Source organism: Hemicordylus capensis, chromosome 1, assembly GCF_027244095.1.
Source record: "Hemicordylus capensis ecotype Gifberg chromosome 1, rHemCap1.1.pri, whole genome shotgun sequence".
NCBI classification, from domain to species: Eukaryota; Metazoa; Chordata; class Lepidosauria; order Squamata; family Cordylidae; genus Hemicordylus; species Hemicordylus capensis.
Window position 1 is genome coordinate 183652374 of NC_069657.1, and position 16317 is coordinate 183668690.

The window sequence follows — 16317 nt, forward strand, 5'->3', positions numbered from 1 at the left end:
CAGGTTGGGGGTCTCCTCGTGAGTTGCCACAGCGTGGAGCCGCGCTACAGCAACACATGATCATAGAGCCCAGGTTAGTAGAGCGCTCGCTCCGCTAACCTCAGCTTAAGGGAGGGCTCCATAAGCAGGTAACCTGCTTGAGAGCAAATGGGCTCGCCTGCGATCCCGGTGGTTCTCACAGTCGCCAGAAAGTGGGCTAGGCTCTCTTAGCCCGCTTTTTGGCAATGGTGAGAATTGCCTCATTGTATTGGATTGTATTTGTTAACTCTCCTGAATTAGGGAGAGTTGGGGTTAAATTAGAGTTCAGTCTGCAGTTTAAAGTTTTAATGTAAATGTTAATCAATCTCACCAGTTAAACTTTGCAACTCTAGATATTAGTTTTGGAATATGTTTCTCCAATTCTATATTGTGTTTTGCCAGCCTTTGAGCATCATATTACCAGACTGACATGGTTCAGATCTAAATATTGAGAGAGAGATAAATAACACATCTGAAATATTTTGAAAAATAATATTCAGAGGTGCTTGTTTTGTGTTTCTTATTTCTGGTGCTTCCTTGTTGAAGCTTTTCCGAAGCTAGGTTATTTTCTTTTAAAAATCAAAATGCCAACATTGATTACTACTGATGTGTTTAAAGGGATCACGACTGGTGATATTTGTGCAATGCAATTCCTGTATTTTCATGTGAGCCTTAGGAGTGATGCACAATAACCAAGTATTTGAAGAATACATTGGCTGCAAGCTGATATAAGGGTTAATATTCCTTCAGGTAGATGATGAATAGCATTTTTCTCTTCCCATAGCACCCATCACATGCATAAGGCATTTTCCTACATACCCTGTTGCTTAACTATTCAAGTAACACCCCACCCCCCGCGGCTTCTTCAGCTCAGCAATACTCTTACACAGCAAGGCTACCTCCCTGTGAGGGCATGTTCCTCTAATTAAGCCAGCCACATTCTTACATGGTTAAATAACTCTGCAGTTTGCACAGAAGGCTGACTAGTTTCCCTGTTATTCCCTGCCAAATCCGATATGGGGTCTGTATTCATTCTCTGTCTTTTCTGGTAATGCCAGCAGCAAGAAGCAGTGCTCTGCTTGAACTACTGTGAATATAGCTCAACACCAGATTAGAGCGCCAGATCCTGTGCTCCTCCCCCACCCCCAGTATCATTGTTCTAAGGATGCCTGCAAAAATGAGTAGTCTGCATTTTAGTGTGAAATGTTTTTGTTTTGCGCTGCTGAGAGAACACTAATTACTAGCATGCTAATAAATGCTGAAACAAACGCAGCTTGTGTACAAGGATGTTGTAATGTTCTTTTCTATTTTAATATTGAACTCAAGATGATGATTTGTGGCAAAGATAATGGGTTTATTAGAATAAGCCCTTGTAGTTGGATGTGTTTTGCTAAAAACCTTACTGCTGTTATATTATTGTGGTTGCAGCTTTGCTGTATGTGGGAAATATTCCAGGCTTTTGCTTGTATTTTTCCATGTATCCTGAATTTCTAGGAGAAATAAACCCATCTTCAGGTTTCTAGCTGTCCTCTATTATTATTTTAGTGCATCTTTTTGTTTCTCCTGTACTTTAATCCTGTTGCTAACTCCAGAAGCAAACTGCTTCAGTATTCGTATATCGTAAAATACTCCTCCTTGTTGTTGACAATGTTTGAAAGAACAAATTTTGCCCATAGTGGCAATGAGGAAAACCAGTTTTCATGGCTGGCAACAGCATCCTGCATGGAGCAGGCCCCAGCTCTGAGAATGAATCAATCTGACACAGATAGCTTGCCAGTTTTTAGGGCAAGTGGACAAAGGAAGTTAAAATTTAGTTGGTGTTCTAAATCCCCATTTTGGGAGGAAGGTGCCATTAGAATGAGTTGGCTGCTGTTGCTATTTGGATTTTCCCCTTTCACCCCATTGCAGGAGGGCCACCATTGCCCCGTCACACTTACCTCAGTGCTCAAGTTCTTGCCTAAAGCAAAAAACATATTTGGTATACATTGCAGTGGTGAAGAGATAGCAAAGCAGTGCACAATGTGAGCATATATACTTCCTATGGGATTGCTGCAATTCAGGCAAAAATTCACCAACCGATTAGCAGTCTTACCAACAATTTTTTCATAACCCCATCAAGTCAACTGAAGTCTGCACCAGATTCCCTTGACCTTGGCACACACCATAAAACTAGAAATAGTTGAATGAGAAGGCCAAAGCCAAGGTTCCTTTCTTGATCCCTCAACAGTGAACCTTAGATATATCTGCCTCATGGGATCCTGACACTACATTACACTGGTCAGAAGGGATTGGCCACTACCTGCTTATTTGTTGGCAATGTGGTTATCTGAGTTGGGAGTGTGATCAGATGTCATCTTATCAAGCCCTCTTCCCGTCTGTGTCTCCTCATGCTTAGCTTCCTTTCTCTGCTTGAACATAAACTCCATCCCTACCAAAGTGTTGAATCATCCAGTAATCAAACCATGGCAAACATGGGCCTATTGTTTCTTGTGGATTTGACTGTCTAAATGAGGCTTCCTGTTTTTCTTCTTTGGTTGTACAGCATACTGCATTAAATTAGAACAACTTCACATGTTATGTGGAAGTGCTGAAATGGGAAACATGACACACTCATTCCTGTAATGGTGCGCTGCCACGAGTGAGTCATAGGTCCTTCCATGCTTTTGGGGTAATATGTGAAGGAGAAGCTAGCTGCATGTCTTCCTAAAGAATAGATAAATGCTACTTGATGTTTGGTCAGCTGATATGAGAACAGATCAGTCACTTCTTCATTGAAAATGGAGAGCCCAGATGGTATATTTCTTGAGTCTTACTGTCAACCACCTTGGATGCCTGTTAAGAGGGAAAATATATTAACAAATCACTAAGATGAAATATATTAGCAACTTATGAAGAAGCAATTGTGTGTGTGTGTGTGTGTGTGTGTGTGTGTGTGTGAGAGAGAGAGAGAGAGAGAGGGGGGCGGGGGGGAGAGAAGCTGGCCCGTCACAAGCATCTGCATGCTAGCCCCCCCTGCCTCTTTCCCTTTCCTCACACAGTCTGGGCTCCCCCACCCCAGCCAACCATTGCTCCCCCACACCCAATTTGCACACCCAGAGACCTCCCCACTCTCACCTGAGCCCCACTCCTGCTCCTTCCTTCTCGTCTCCCCCACCTAGGAGCAGCAGTGGCAGTTGACTGGCCGCTTATGGGTTCCACGTCAGCCTGGCCCACCAAGCACAGAACCACCTCCCCCAACATTTCACCCCCAGTAGATGATCTGCCCCCCTGCCCTGGCAAGCCAGGACCACCTACCTTGACATTAGCCCCACCCCCGGGCATTTTTCTTCCTCCTTCCAGTCTTGCAAGAGGGGGTGTCAAACTCTCATAGATGTGCCGTGTACCACCTCAGCGTGATTATCTATCTATCTATCTATCTATCTATCTATCTATCTATCTATCTATCTATCTATCTAATGAATCATACCCTACTGCAATGTTTATGTCACAAAGAGATCCAATATAAGCACTTTACAAAGCAAGTTGTAAGATTCATATAAATAATTATTGCATTGAATAAGTTAGCTTATGTATGAATAATGTTGTCCTTTCAGTACATTGCCATTCTTTTGGCAGCAATAGGAAAGCATGCTATTGAGTAGGGATGTGCATGAACTGTGGTTCAAGCACAGTTCAGGAGATTTAAGAAAGGGGGAGAGCAGATCCTTACCTGCTCTCCGCCAACCCATGCATCTTCCTGCTGGGGTGGCGTGCATCCTGAGAAGCCCCGCGTGGTGCCAGCACACACATGGCATCTGTGGGTGCCATTTGTGTAGTCAGCGACACCATGCTGACCATGCAGATTGCACCTGCATAGATGCCATGTGCATGCTGGCACTGCACATGGCTTCTTGAGGATGCGCACCACCCCAGCAGGAAGATGCATGGGTTGGCAGAGAGCAGGTAAGGATTTGCTCTCCCCTTTCTTAAAGCTTCTGAACTGGAACTCCTAAAGTTCAAGCTCCTGAACTGTGGTTTGTGCACATCCCTACTATTGTGTCTCAGTTCGTTTGGTGCAGTTGCTATAAAAATTTTTTTCTGCATGTGTAAGAGCAGAGTTTGCCAACAATATCAATAACAAGGGTCTTAAAACTGTCTTGCTTTAGAGTAGGGTACCTTGATTTCTCTAATGACAAGGCTGATAGAGATCTCATTGAAAGAAACAAATGTTTACATATAATACTTTAACATATACCTTTATGTGTAGTGTACTTTGCTATGGCGTTTGCTAATATGGATAGGAAGGCAGGCTGTAAAAATGTGCGTGTACTTGTGAAGGTATTAGGCTCTCTGGGGCAAAGGTATAGCTGTCACTCTTATTTAAACAGTAAAAGGTGACAGTCAAATGCCCCAATACTGCTCTATTGGTGGCTTCTTGTATCTCTCCTTTCATTGCAGCTCCTTCAAATGGAATTGGGTTGGGTCTTTGAAACGTCCTTGAAGCTTTCCTGTTACTGCTTTCAAGGTCAATGGTGGTATCTGAAATATATGTACAGTTATATATGTACAGTTTTCAAACCAAGACCAGGGCCATGGTATGGTGGAGCAATGCTGGACCCACCCTCCCATGGCAGAGGCCCACCCCTCCTCTTACCATGTGGGCAGTAAAGGGGTGGGAAAGAAAAGCTGTTTTGATGTTTGACAACAGCATCTATCTGCAAAAGGTGAGAATGAATAGGAGGAGTTACTGCTTCTGATGCAAAGGCCTTTGTTGGCTTTGATGGTGACTCTTCCCACCCTTCCCCACCCAAAAGGGCTTTCTCTCAGGCCCCTAAATTAAGTCAGGGGTCTGGGAGAAAGTCCATTGTCTAGCGGGGAGGGTGGGAAGAAGAGGAAATGCTGTACAGGTTAGGTTGGGTCTGGCTCTGTTAAGAGTAATGTGCTAAACTTAGACTTCTTCTGAACTCTCAGGATAAAACAAAACTCTTAAACCAAAGGTAAGATGTTTTCCAGAGGAAAGAGAAACAATTTAGGACTGTGCAGTACATATTTTTTATATATAGTACTAGTTCACTTATATTCTCCAGACTTTTACAGCTCTCGCATGGAGGCTGCTGAAAAAGACAGTCTGGAGGATGGATGGCTCAGTGAAAGGCAGGCTTAAGTTCCTGGTCATAATGCTTGCTTTATGTTGGAGGTGAGCGTGTTAATCTGTCAGACTTGATTTTTGAACTGCAGTTAGATGTTTGGTAGCATCACTACTTGCAACCTTCCCCCCCCCCCCGAAGAAATGCAGTTCTGTGGTCATATAGCATGAGGTTATTATGGTATTGCACTGCAAGCTAACTAAGTGCTGTTGTGAGAATCTAGGTGTATTGATTTTACAATGACTAGTATCAACTTTAATATATCCCACTGCAATAACTGGGTTAATTCAAAAAGTAGTAGTATCTTCCAAAGGTTGCATGGGCACAAAACATCTGTATGCTATGGCAGAAGAAGATTATGAAGAACAACCTTAGTAGCTCAATCTCCTTGTTTTGGGGCCTAATCTGAATTTGTTCAAGGCAAATGCATTATAAGAGAACAAATAGGTATTTACAACTAGCAACAATGGAAAATTAAAACATTTGCTAACTGTTACCTGCACAGCCCCTTTTGAATACATTATGCTCTTTGTTATACTAGCCATTTGGGTGAACTCTCTTCTAGAGTGGATTATGTAAAACTCAGTGGTATGCTTATGAGGTGGCCTGGAAAGGGTTAACAAAAGTGGTGTTGGCATATCTTGAGGTTATTCGTCTCCCAATTCATGCTCTCACACTTGTCATTTCTACCATCTTCATTTTTCATTTACATCATTGGTGCTGGGCCTTGGTTTAAATCCATATATCAGTTTTCTAGTGATGTTTTGCTATTTGGGTTTGTTTAAATTTTTAAACAGTTGTAGAAATTATATGACTTTGAAATATTGTACTCAGTCTCAGATCTTTACATTTTGGGCAGATGTTCAAGCTAGGTTATATCTGTTCATCCTGTATGACAGTTATTCTCTACTATATCACAGACGAGACAACTGGATTTCCCCTGCTCAGAGGATTGCAAGAGTGTGTGTGTTGGGAGAGGAGAAGATGTACTCTGCATTTTGCATGCCGTAGAAAAGAGAAGGGCCGGGGAAGCATGCAGCCCTTGTTTTATCAATAAAGGCTTGGTAATAAATTATGTCTAGGGGGATTACAGGAATGAGCATAGTGGAAGAAAAGCATACAAGAAAGTCTGGTTTACATCAGCACAGTAACATCCTATGGTGTGACTTAATTCTGCAAATGTACTAGTATACTAATACACCACTTCTAGTGCTCGTGCTTTTTATCTATTGTTTTAAAAAGGTATGTAAAATTAAAGTTAGTGACTTGATAGAAAACTATAGGGCCATTCACATGACCCATGAGCTAGGGCTGGAGAGAAAGCCTGGATCATTCCTGTCGAAGCCCGGCCTCCAGGAAGCAAGTGCTGTTTGCATGGTGCATTGCAGACTTCCCAGAGGCTGCTCCTTCCCCCAGCCTCTATGATTAAAATGGCTGTCAGCAGCCTGGGAGGAGCTGCCAGCAGCCCGGTTGCACACATGACCAGGCAGTTAAGTAGGAGGGTGCCTGTGCACCTTTCTACCTTATTTTTAGCCCAGTTTTAGAACCTGGGCTAGCTGGATTAGGACCAATCCTGGGAGTTATCATGAGTAGTTCTACCCAGGTAGGGCTGAACTAACCCTGGTAGAGCTGGTCGTGAGAACAATCTCTAATTCAATTTATTGCATGTGTTGGCTTTATGTAGGTTAGAACATATACTTCTGCACGTGCTTGCAGATACCTCTCAGTTAACAATGCTTGTGATAATTTGTTCAAGTGGTAAGATGACTTGCAAGCAGGTTGTTTTAAATATTAACAGTGTTCTTGATATGTCTTAGAATCGGAGTTTATTCCCATTGTGTTGGTTCATATCATAGGTGTTACTCTTAGTCAGCCCCAGCACGGCATCTCTTGTGGCTGTTGCTGGTGTCTAATGTTTCTGAAATTTTATCTTTGAAGAAGCTTCTCTTGCTTTATTTGGAGAGTAAACCAACACATTTTGGTATCCTGTTTATGTACAGACCCCTTCTCCCAAACTGTAAAATATAAGAACATTCAGTACACTTATGTTTTGTGTTAATGTGAAACAAAAGGCTTTTCTTTAATATAAGATAAATGAATTCCAGAGGAGCAGTCATGCTGAGTTTCTTGTAAGAAAAGCAGTGAAGTGTTCTGTGGTACCTTAAAGCAGGGATGGGCATGAGATAGCTTGTAAGTGACCTGGCTAGTTACATGGCTAGTTTCCAGGCTTGTTTGAAGAGGCTTTCCAGGTGTTTGGTGTTGGAAATTCTCTGTGATGAGAGAATCCTCTTCTCATTATAGCAGAGTGCACAGAGGCACAACACAGCGGATTTAGTTAAGCATGCGTGTGTGCTGAGAGTAAAGTAACTTGGAGCCAATTCATAGTTTCAAATCAATATAAAAGGCATTTATTAAGGAACTCCATTCTAGATAGGAAAGTGAGGAGTTAGGATCTCTAATCTATCTATCTAGCTGGATGCAGATGGATTCTGCATCCTCTCTGCACATATGGTGCAGGGAGAGAGGCTTGCCATGTTGCGAGGTAGAAGGCCAGGTAGGGAAGAGAGAGAGGAAGGAAGTTGAATCCCTAAGAGTAGCAATCTACATTTCAAAGGGATAGCATCAGAGCAGTGGAGAAGGGATGACCAATGTCTTGACTCTCTAGCCCTCTGACTTACTAGTCTGTCCTCCACTGTCTGAGGCAAAGAGACAGCGCAAAGTCCTTTAACTTCCAACATTTGGGCTTGCCTCTCTTCTCCCCTCTCCCCTCTCTCCTTGCCTTGCTGTCAGTTCAGCAAATCTGATTGACTGGCTAAGTGGGGGCCCGGCTGCACCAGTTTTAATCTCTCTCTTTTTGAGTGATCAAGGCTGCTTTTACTTTCTCTCTTATGAATTTCTCTCCAGTTTTTTCTCCCATAGAGAAGCATCTTTTGCTCCGCTCATGTCCTGCAACAAAATTCTCCAGGAATTCAGGGATTTTAATGATAAAATCACTTGTTCTACTAAAACTAGTAACCTCTTAATAAGTAAAGGTTTGGGTTGATTTTCATACCATTGGCCACAGATATTGACATAATATCTGTAGGACCTAGGAGATATTTGTGGAGCTAATCAGTGTTCCCTCTAAGGCATGTGCGTGTGCACACACAAGTTCTTTGTTTTTTTGGATGTCTGCTCAGTTAATTTTAGATCCCACTCAGATTGAATCAGGAAGGCCACACTGAATATATGTTCACACACACTGCCTTGATACTGCTGCCCAGAACAAAACTCATTCCGCACACAGATGAGAGAAATTAGAGAGAACACTGGAGCCAATGATATGAGCTTCCATGCCCTCTTCTGGGATCTTCTGTCTCACTTTGAGGCCTCTGTGGTGAAACTTGGAGTAAGTATGCTAGCGACACTTGGCTCAGCCATCCATTTGCATCTGTTCCTCCATGCCCTGTAGGTGTGTGCTTGCTTAGCATCTCCATATAGTGGGGTACTAGAAGTAGTATTTGCGTAAAGTAAAGCTAAACCCAAACATTTACACTGTGAATATAATAGACAGTTACTGGGCTAGAAAGGTTTTTTGTGTGTGTATTCAAGAGGGGATAGTGGCACTCCAGTGACTTTTGGCTGTGTTGTGATTCTGGAAGTCTAGGTTGTAGTGTTGGTCACGACACTACTCTTCTCCCAGCCCCCTAAATGTATGTTGTGAGAAGTCCTTCAGTCAGGTTCCTGTCAATCATAATTCATGCTTGAAATGGAAGTACTGTAATATTTTTTGCATATTGCTGATTTTCATGGCTGTGGATGGCTGCAGTCAGCACACTATGGCAGTATGTCCACCCACACCATACAGCAAATTGCAAATGAGCCTCTGCTAGGGCTGGAGGAACAGGACACACTGGGAAATGTTGAAAGGTTTCATCCAGCATTTGGTTAATCCAAGCACTGGTACCCTTGTTTGTTAAGTACCTGTGAAGAAGGCCTTGCAGTGTGGCTGAAGAACATGCTGTGAGCTCCCCCACTTTTGGGGGTGGGGTCTTATGTCTCTGAGTCTTAGATTACTTCCTTCAGTCATCATTCATCCTCCCGTAGCACCCAGTATCTTTCTTTCAAGGTTACCTGGCCTGGCTTTCAGGTTCTTTCTGAATCTGACCCATCCATTTCTCACATCTAACTTCATAGTCATTATACTCTGCTTATTCCATGGTTGGCCTCTCCTTTCCTTTCTTTCAGATCTCCTCCTCCACCACCACCACCTTACTCAGATTTGAACAGGAGGAGGCACTGAGCATAAGAGGAAGTGGAGGAAAGGAGAGGTGGTTTCAAGAGTCTCTCCACCACTCTCATCTCTTCCTTCTCTCCACATCCCACTCCTCTTTTTCAAACCCACGTGAGATGGCACTGGGCAGGTGTGGGATACTTTTATGTTGGCCCCTGGCCCTCTGATAATCTGCTGCCTGAGATAAGTGAAGAAACCTGCATTGGATCCCTCAGGATTAGGCAATTATAGGCCCCTCGAACTTCCTATGGTTGGGCAAGGTGGTGGCGTGTCTGCTCCAGGCAATCTTGGAAGAAGCAGATTATCTGCACCCATTTCAAACTGGCTTTTGAGTGGGCTATGGGGTTGAGACGGTCTTGGTTGACCTGTTGGATGATCTCCAATTAGGAATCGATGGGGGAGTGTGAGTATATTGATTCTTTTGGATCTCTCAGTGGCTTTAAATACCATTGACCATGGTATCCTCCTGGAGCCCCTGAAAGAGTTGGGAGTGGGAAGCACTGCTTGGCAATGGTTCCGCTCCTACCTCTCCGGTAAGTTCCAGATGGTGGTGTTTGGAGATTGTTGCTCTTCAAAATGAGAGCTATTGTATGGGGTCCTGCAGGCCTCCATTCTATCTCCAGTGCTCTTTAACATCTACATGAATCTGCTGGGAGAATTCATCAGGGGAGTTGGTGCAGGGTGTTATCAATATGCTGATGACACCCAAATCTGTTTCTCCATATTAACTTCATCAGGAAATGGCCTAACTTCCCTAAATGCCTACCTGGAAGTAGTAATAGGATGGATAAGGTAGAACAAACTGAAGTTGAATCCAAGCAAAGCAGAGGTACTCATTGTGCGGGGTGGGAACTTCGAAAGTGGCTTAGATCTGCCTATTCTCCATGGGGTTACACTCCCCCGGAAAGAGGTATGTAGTTTGGGAGTACTTCTAGACCCAAACCGCTCTCTAGTTTCTCAGGTTGAGGCCATAGCCAGGAGGGCTTACTATCGGCTTTGACTGATATGCCAGCTATTTCTATTTCTGGAGATAAACGACCTTAAAACAGTGGTGCCATATGCTGGTAACATCCAGACTTGAAAAATGTAATGCACTCTACGTTGGGGTGCCTTTTGTATGTAGTCCAGAAACTGCAGCTGGTACAAAATGTAGCAGCCAGGTTTGTCCCCGGGGTTACCCGAAGATATCATATTACACCCATTTAAAAAGAAATACATTGGCTGCCAATCAGTTTCTGAGTGAAATACAAAGTGCTAGTTATTACCTATAAAGCCCTGAACAGCTTGGTTTCAAGGTATTTAAGAGAACTCCGCCTTCTTCATGAACCCTCTGCTCATTAAGATCATCTGGTTGAAGTTGCCACCAGCTCAGTTGGTGGCAACTCGAAACTGGGCCTTTCTTAGGGTTGCCCCAGGACTTTGGAATGTGCTTCCTAACAAAATTAGAGCCTCCCCTTTCTCTGGATGTTTCTAAGAAGGACCTGAAGACAAACCTGTTTAGTCAGGCTTTTGGTTTATAGTTTTAAAGCTTAAGAGTTTTTATCTGTATTTTATTAATTGTGATAATGTTTTAATTGTTGTGTTTTTAAATTGTGAGCTGTCTGGGGACTTGTGTACATAGTATAAAATGTTTGAAATAAATAAATACAACTGCCTCAGTTTGACTCATCTTGAGGCCTGCCCTTTGGACAAAGGCAATGCTGAAAAGAGGAATTTTATTTTAATGTGTGCAACTGCAAAAAAAAGTACCCTTTTTAAAAGGGCATAATGTTGCTAAGATAGGCCTTGACTTGAAAGATTTAGTTTTGAGGCACTGAAGGACTTGGAGAGCATGACTGACATGTGCTTAGGCCAAGGAATGAGGCTCTCTCTCTCTCTCTCTCTCTCTCTCTCTCTCTCTCTCTCTCTGTGTGTGTGTGTTCCACATGCAAGGGCTGTGAGTTTTATTTGGAGAGCAGTGCTAATTTTAGGGAGTTCTGAGGAATAAATGCATCCGTGCAGACTGACTGATGTCTGTGCCTTTCTCTTGTTGAGATCTATGAAGTGGTTCAGATTTGCTGAGTCTTAAAATGTGTATCCTGTCTTTCTTTTGTTTGTTTCTTTTTGCACATTGGTATTGTCAGCAAAGGAGTAATTAAGCTCCTCAAGTTGCAGAAAAAATTGCTAATGAACAAGCTGCTTACTTTAATCAGACTGGCTTGTGGAACTGTGGGCAGGGATATTGAAGTTTTTCACACCTGGCTTTTAGTTTGCATATCCTCTGGAATGGAGGGTGTGCATTCAATTTACCCCGAAATCCCTATGAGCTATCAGGGAGCAGTTCACACACAATTTGGGATTTTCACTGTGCGTTAGACTGTAGCCCAATTCATATCCAGGGTTAAAAAAAATCCACTTTTAGAGTCTTTTTTTGCAGGGGGAGGGCAGCTTTGAACTTGCAGTAAAGCCTTGCAGAAAACCCGTGGTAAAGCCTGCTGTCTGGGAAAACTCATGGTGGGGCAGAGTAGCTGACAATTGCATGGGCTAGTGAGGAGACTATACAACACAGGGGTTCTTACCCTTTTTGCACCCATCGACCTCCCAGATTTTCAAGTATTGCCCACACTGTTCCCTCTAAGGTGAGTGCATGCACAGGCATTAGAATCCAGTCCCCCACTTAGAGGATTCCATCAGCCGTGCAGTCTTGCTGCGTTCCAGTGTCTGCTGAAAGTGCTGGCTGTCTTTCCGCTCCGGCCCCAGCAAGAGCCAGCTGAAATGGAGAGGCTTGCAAAATCAGTCCTACTGCCCTTTAAAGGTTCAGGCAGGAGAGATGTTCCAATGAGTCTGCGGCTGCACCCGACTACCTTTTTTGCAGTCAGAGGCTCCTGGAGCCCAGTCCTGCAAGCAACTCGGAGAAGAGGCGTAGGCTTGCCGGCATGTGCACACTCTCTCCAGCCCCCATAACCTTCAACTGCTAGCATGTAAAGGAAAGTGTGCTGTTGAGTTGGTGTTGACTCCTGGTGACCACCGAGCCCTGTGGTTGGACTCAAACCCAAATTGGGCTTAAACCCAATCAACCCAGGAAGGGTTTAAGCATGTCCTGTCGTTTAATAGCTCGGAGAATGCTTGCGATCAGCTGTCCTGTCGTTTTGCCTCACCCCCTTTACCCACCCACTCCCTCTAGGCTAAGACTTCTTTGTCCAATGGGAAAGCTGGGGAGGGACTTGTGCCGGGAGCTCCAGTGCTTAACTTACTCTTAAAGCGGTTTCTTGCAGTTGCAGGTTTCATACCTTGGTGGCTCAAAAAGGAGTGGACCTAGAGGGAGGGTGTGTGAGAGTGAATGTGCCTAGAGGGGTGTGTGTGTGTAGAGGGAGGTGTGTGGTGTGTAGAGTGGGAAGGAAACTTACTAGAGGGAGTGTGTGTTTGTGGGAGGAGGTAAACAAATTATTTTCCAGGTGTGTGTGTGTGTGTGTGTGTGTGTGTGTGTGAGAGAGAGAGAGAGAGAGTTATGTGCGCACACTGCCTTGATGCTGCAATCCAGAACAAAACTTTGTGCTCACTGATGATAAAAAATAGAGGGAGCACTGCTGAACTATAACCCAGTTGGATTGGGAGGTTAGCGTCTTTAAGCCAAACCTTCTTGAGTAAAACCGGGAATGTACAGCCTCTCACTGAAAGTCTGGATAATTTCTTTCAGTGTACCTGTCTTGTGCTCAGTGGGGACTGCACAACTTCAGCTAAGGCATACAGAGATTGCGTGACTCTGTCAGCAGAGGCTGTGGAACTTGTCTAGGCATGTCCTTGTAGGGGTGGCCACAGCTCCAAGGCAAGGAAGCTTTTCCTTTGGAATTGCACTGAAGACATTGACTTTAGTGTTTTTGCATAGATTGTACTCCTTTTGACATTTTTTTTTAAACTTCACTGTTGAAAGGGCAACTTTTATTGTGAACACTGAAACTGTCAGTTAGCTAAGCCCTAACTCTCTTGCTATATACACATAGGGTCAAACCACCACCACCCCTGTCTTTTTTTTTTTTAATTGCAGCACAGCAGTGTGGAACTCTGTAGTTTTGGATTAAAGGCTGAATGCTGGAAGCCACATTACATAGGACTACTCAAGATTTTCATTTAGTACCTTTGAAAACCGGCAAGAAAGAATTGATTTTCTGCCTTGTATTAGTACTGAAGTAAAATAAAATAAATCAGGGATGATAATTAGAAATTGCATTATGCATAAGCTGTGTCAGGAAAGACACAGTGCTTGTAATGACAGAAAGGCAACTGGGAAATAGAAAAGCTAAAATAAAAGCTAGCATTCAATATTGCATTAACATTCCTTGACATGCTTCATCACTACTGGTTTAATTTATGAACAAAAATCCAGCTTAATTCTAGTTGGTATATATACTGAAATTATTTTCAGTTCATTTCATCATTTATTTGCCAATTAAAGATGAAATATTGATTAACAGTGTGGAATGAAAAATTTTAAATGGCTTAAATTTTACATTACTTATTAAGTATACACCATCCGAAAACGAAGAGATAATATGCATGTGTTGGTTACACCTTGGCTGCTGTGCAGTACACTGCTTAAGTTCAGATATATTTACATGGATTTCTGTCTGGTCTGTATATCCAGTAGCTGTGGTGGCCGAAAGAGTGAACTGATGCTGATACACACAATGCTGCATAGTAGGCATCTTGTAGGGATGCTTCTGAACTTCTCACTGAAATTTCTCCCCACATTTTGGACTTCCAAATTACCTGCTGTTGTGTTACCTGATCTTATATGCAGTGTAATTGCATGTTCCAGGACATGGTCTGAGGATCCATGAACAGACAAATATATAGAATGCCCAGTTTCCTGTATTACTTAACATGCGTGGCGGGGAAAACGTGTCTGCTTCAGTCTTCAACCTGGTAAATGTGTGCACTGGCTTTAAAATGATTACTCAAAGAATTGCACCTTTTCCAGGATTCTCTGCTTTAATATATACAAATTTTCTAGCTCTATAATATATTTTGAAGAGTTGGTTGGTTGGTGCGGAATAAAGTCATACTTCCCAATGACCAACAGATACCAAATTTTGTATACCGTACATAATTCTGCCACTGAAATTAGCTGAATGTGCTACAGTTCTTTTAACACCAGAATATGATTCATGAAAATTTATTTATTTTGTACTTTTCAGAAGAAATTCTGAATATCACACTTCCCGGTTATCTACAGAACAATCTGGCATTTACATAGGAACATAGGAAGCTGCCATATACTGAGTCAGACCATTGGTCTATCTAGCTCAGTATTGTCTACATAGACTGGCAGTTGCTTCTCCAAGGTTGCAGGCAGGAATCTCTCTCTCAGCCCTATCTTGGAGAAGCCAGAGAGGGAATTTGGAACCTTCTGCTCTTCCCAGAGTGGCTCCATCCCCTGAGGGGAATATCTTGTAGTGCTCACACTTCTAGTCTCCCATTCAAATGCAACCAGGGCTGACCCTGCTTAGCTAAGGGGACAAGTCATGTTTGCTACCACAAGACCAGCTCTCCTCTCCACATTAGTGGAATGTACTACTTTTTTACCTGGAATATACTGGGGAAAGGTTTAAATATATTTTTATATTTTTAGAGGAAATTCTGAATATATGTTAACTGTTGTTCTCAACCAATTTTTAACACTCAATTATCAGATCAATACTTTCAAAATGACATGCCCAAGAGAAGCAAAAGATTCAAGTTTTCTGGGAATTGTCATTTCTGCAGGCCCAGAAAAAGACTCCAGTCCCCAGAAAACCTGCATCTTTGCTGCAAGCCCAGAAATGAATATGATTTTTAGAAAATCCTGCACCTTTCTGAAGACTCTAGGGTGGAAGCAGGGATGGGGGTAGGGGATAGTACCCTGAGTTTTTTATTTTAAAAGTGAAGCCATGGAAGTTGCTTCTTCCCTGCTTTGAGCCTTGAAAAATAAATTAAGAAAAGCACTGGAAGAGTACTGGTGCCAACCAAATATTTATTGACATTCTGTCTCTATGTATTGGCTGTATCTTTGGGCATAGGAACATAGGAAGCTGCCTTATACCGAGTCAGACCATTGGTCCATCTAGCTCAGTATTGTCTACACTGACTGGCAGTGTATTGTCTACACTGACTGGATTCAGTTTACTCACTGCACTATAAGGACAGCTTGTCAGAGCAGGTAGACTGCAGATCCTTCAAGTTGGTATGCAGAAACCTCAGGACAGGTTTCTTGAAGCCAAGATGTCAAGCAGCTCTGATTAATTAGTCACCATTTTCTTTCCATAAATGTTATGGCCTGTTCTTGCAGATCAATTTGGAGAACATGTCACCTAGGGAAGCCATTTGGCTTCTGGTCTTTGAGTGTTGGGCCTTACCTGCTGCCTGTGTCTTCCCCATGCTATCTGATCATGCCTTGTAGACACCGTAACCATTGCAACCTGTCTTTTTAGTATGTCCTAATTACAATTAATAATGTGGATGTGAATGAATCAATTTTTTGACTCAATTTGTACCTGAACCAAATTGCCCCCGATTTGTTTTGGGTACGAACCTGCACCCCACCCCCACCCCGCAATCACCCCATATTCGAGTTGTACCTGAATTTGCAGAATCTGAATTCAGATGTTCATTCATCATCTTTGGGCAAAATGATGAATGAACTTAGAATGCACTATCACTGCTCATCTTTGTTCATTCATAATCTTCTTTGGTGCAAAATGAGGAATAAACTTAGAATCCACTCTCATTTCCAACCAAAGCATCTACTCTCATAACATCTCAAACATTGAAACTGTTTGGGCTTGTGGTTTTGGGGCTGGTTGGCACCCTATGTGCACTACACCACAGCCCACTCTGGGCCACCATGGTGCCTCCAAGTGTAGTTATGGGGCTGCTGAAATCCCC

General features: G+C 43.0%; 1 protein-coding gene across 6 annotated transcripts in view; it reads left to right on the forward strand.

Annotated features, from left to right (window-relative positions):
• Nucleotides 1–16317, forward strand: part of GALNT13 (polypeptide N-acetylgalactosaminyltransferase 13) — a 374841-nt gene that overhangs the window by 58256 nt on the left and 300268 nt on the right. Inside the window, exon 1 of one of the 6 annotated variants that reach the window (XM_053259340.1) lies at nt 6654–6747. The exons of the other annotated variants lie outside the window; for them this stretch is intronic. The gene's annotated coding sequence lies outside the window, so the exon portion shown is untranslated. Of the gene's footprint in view, nt 1–6653; nt 6748–16317 lie in introns of those variants that run through there. 6 annotated transcript variants of the gene reach the window in all.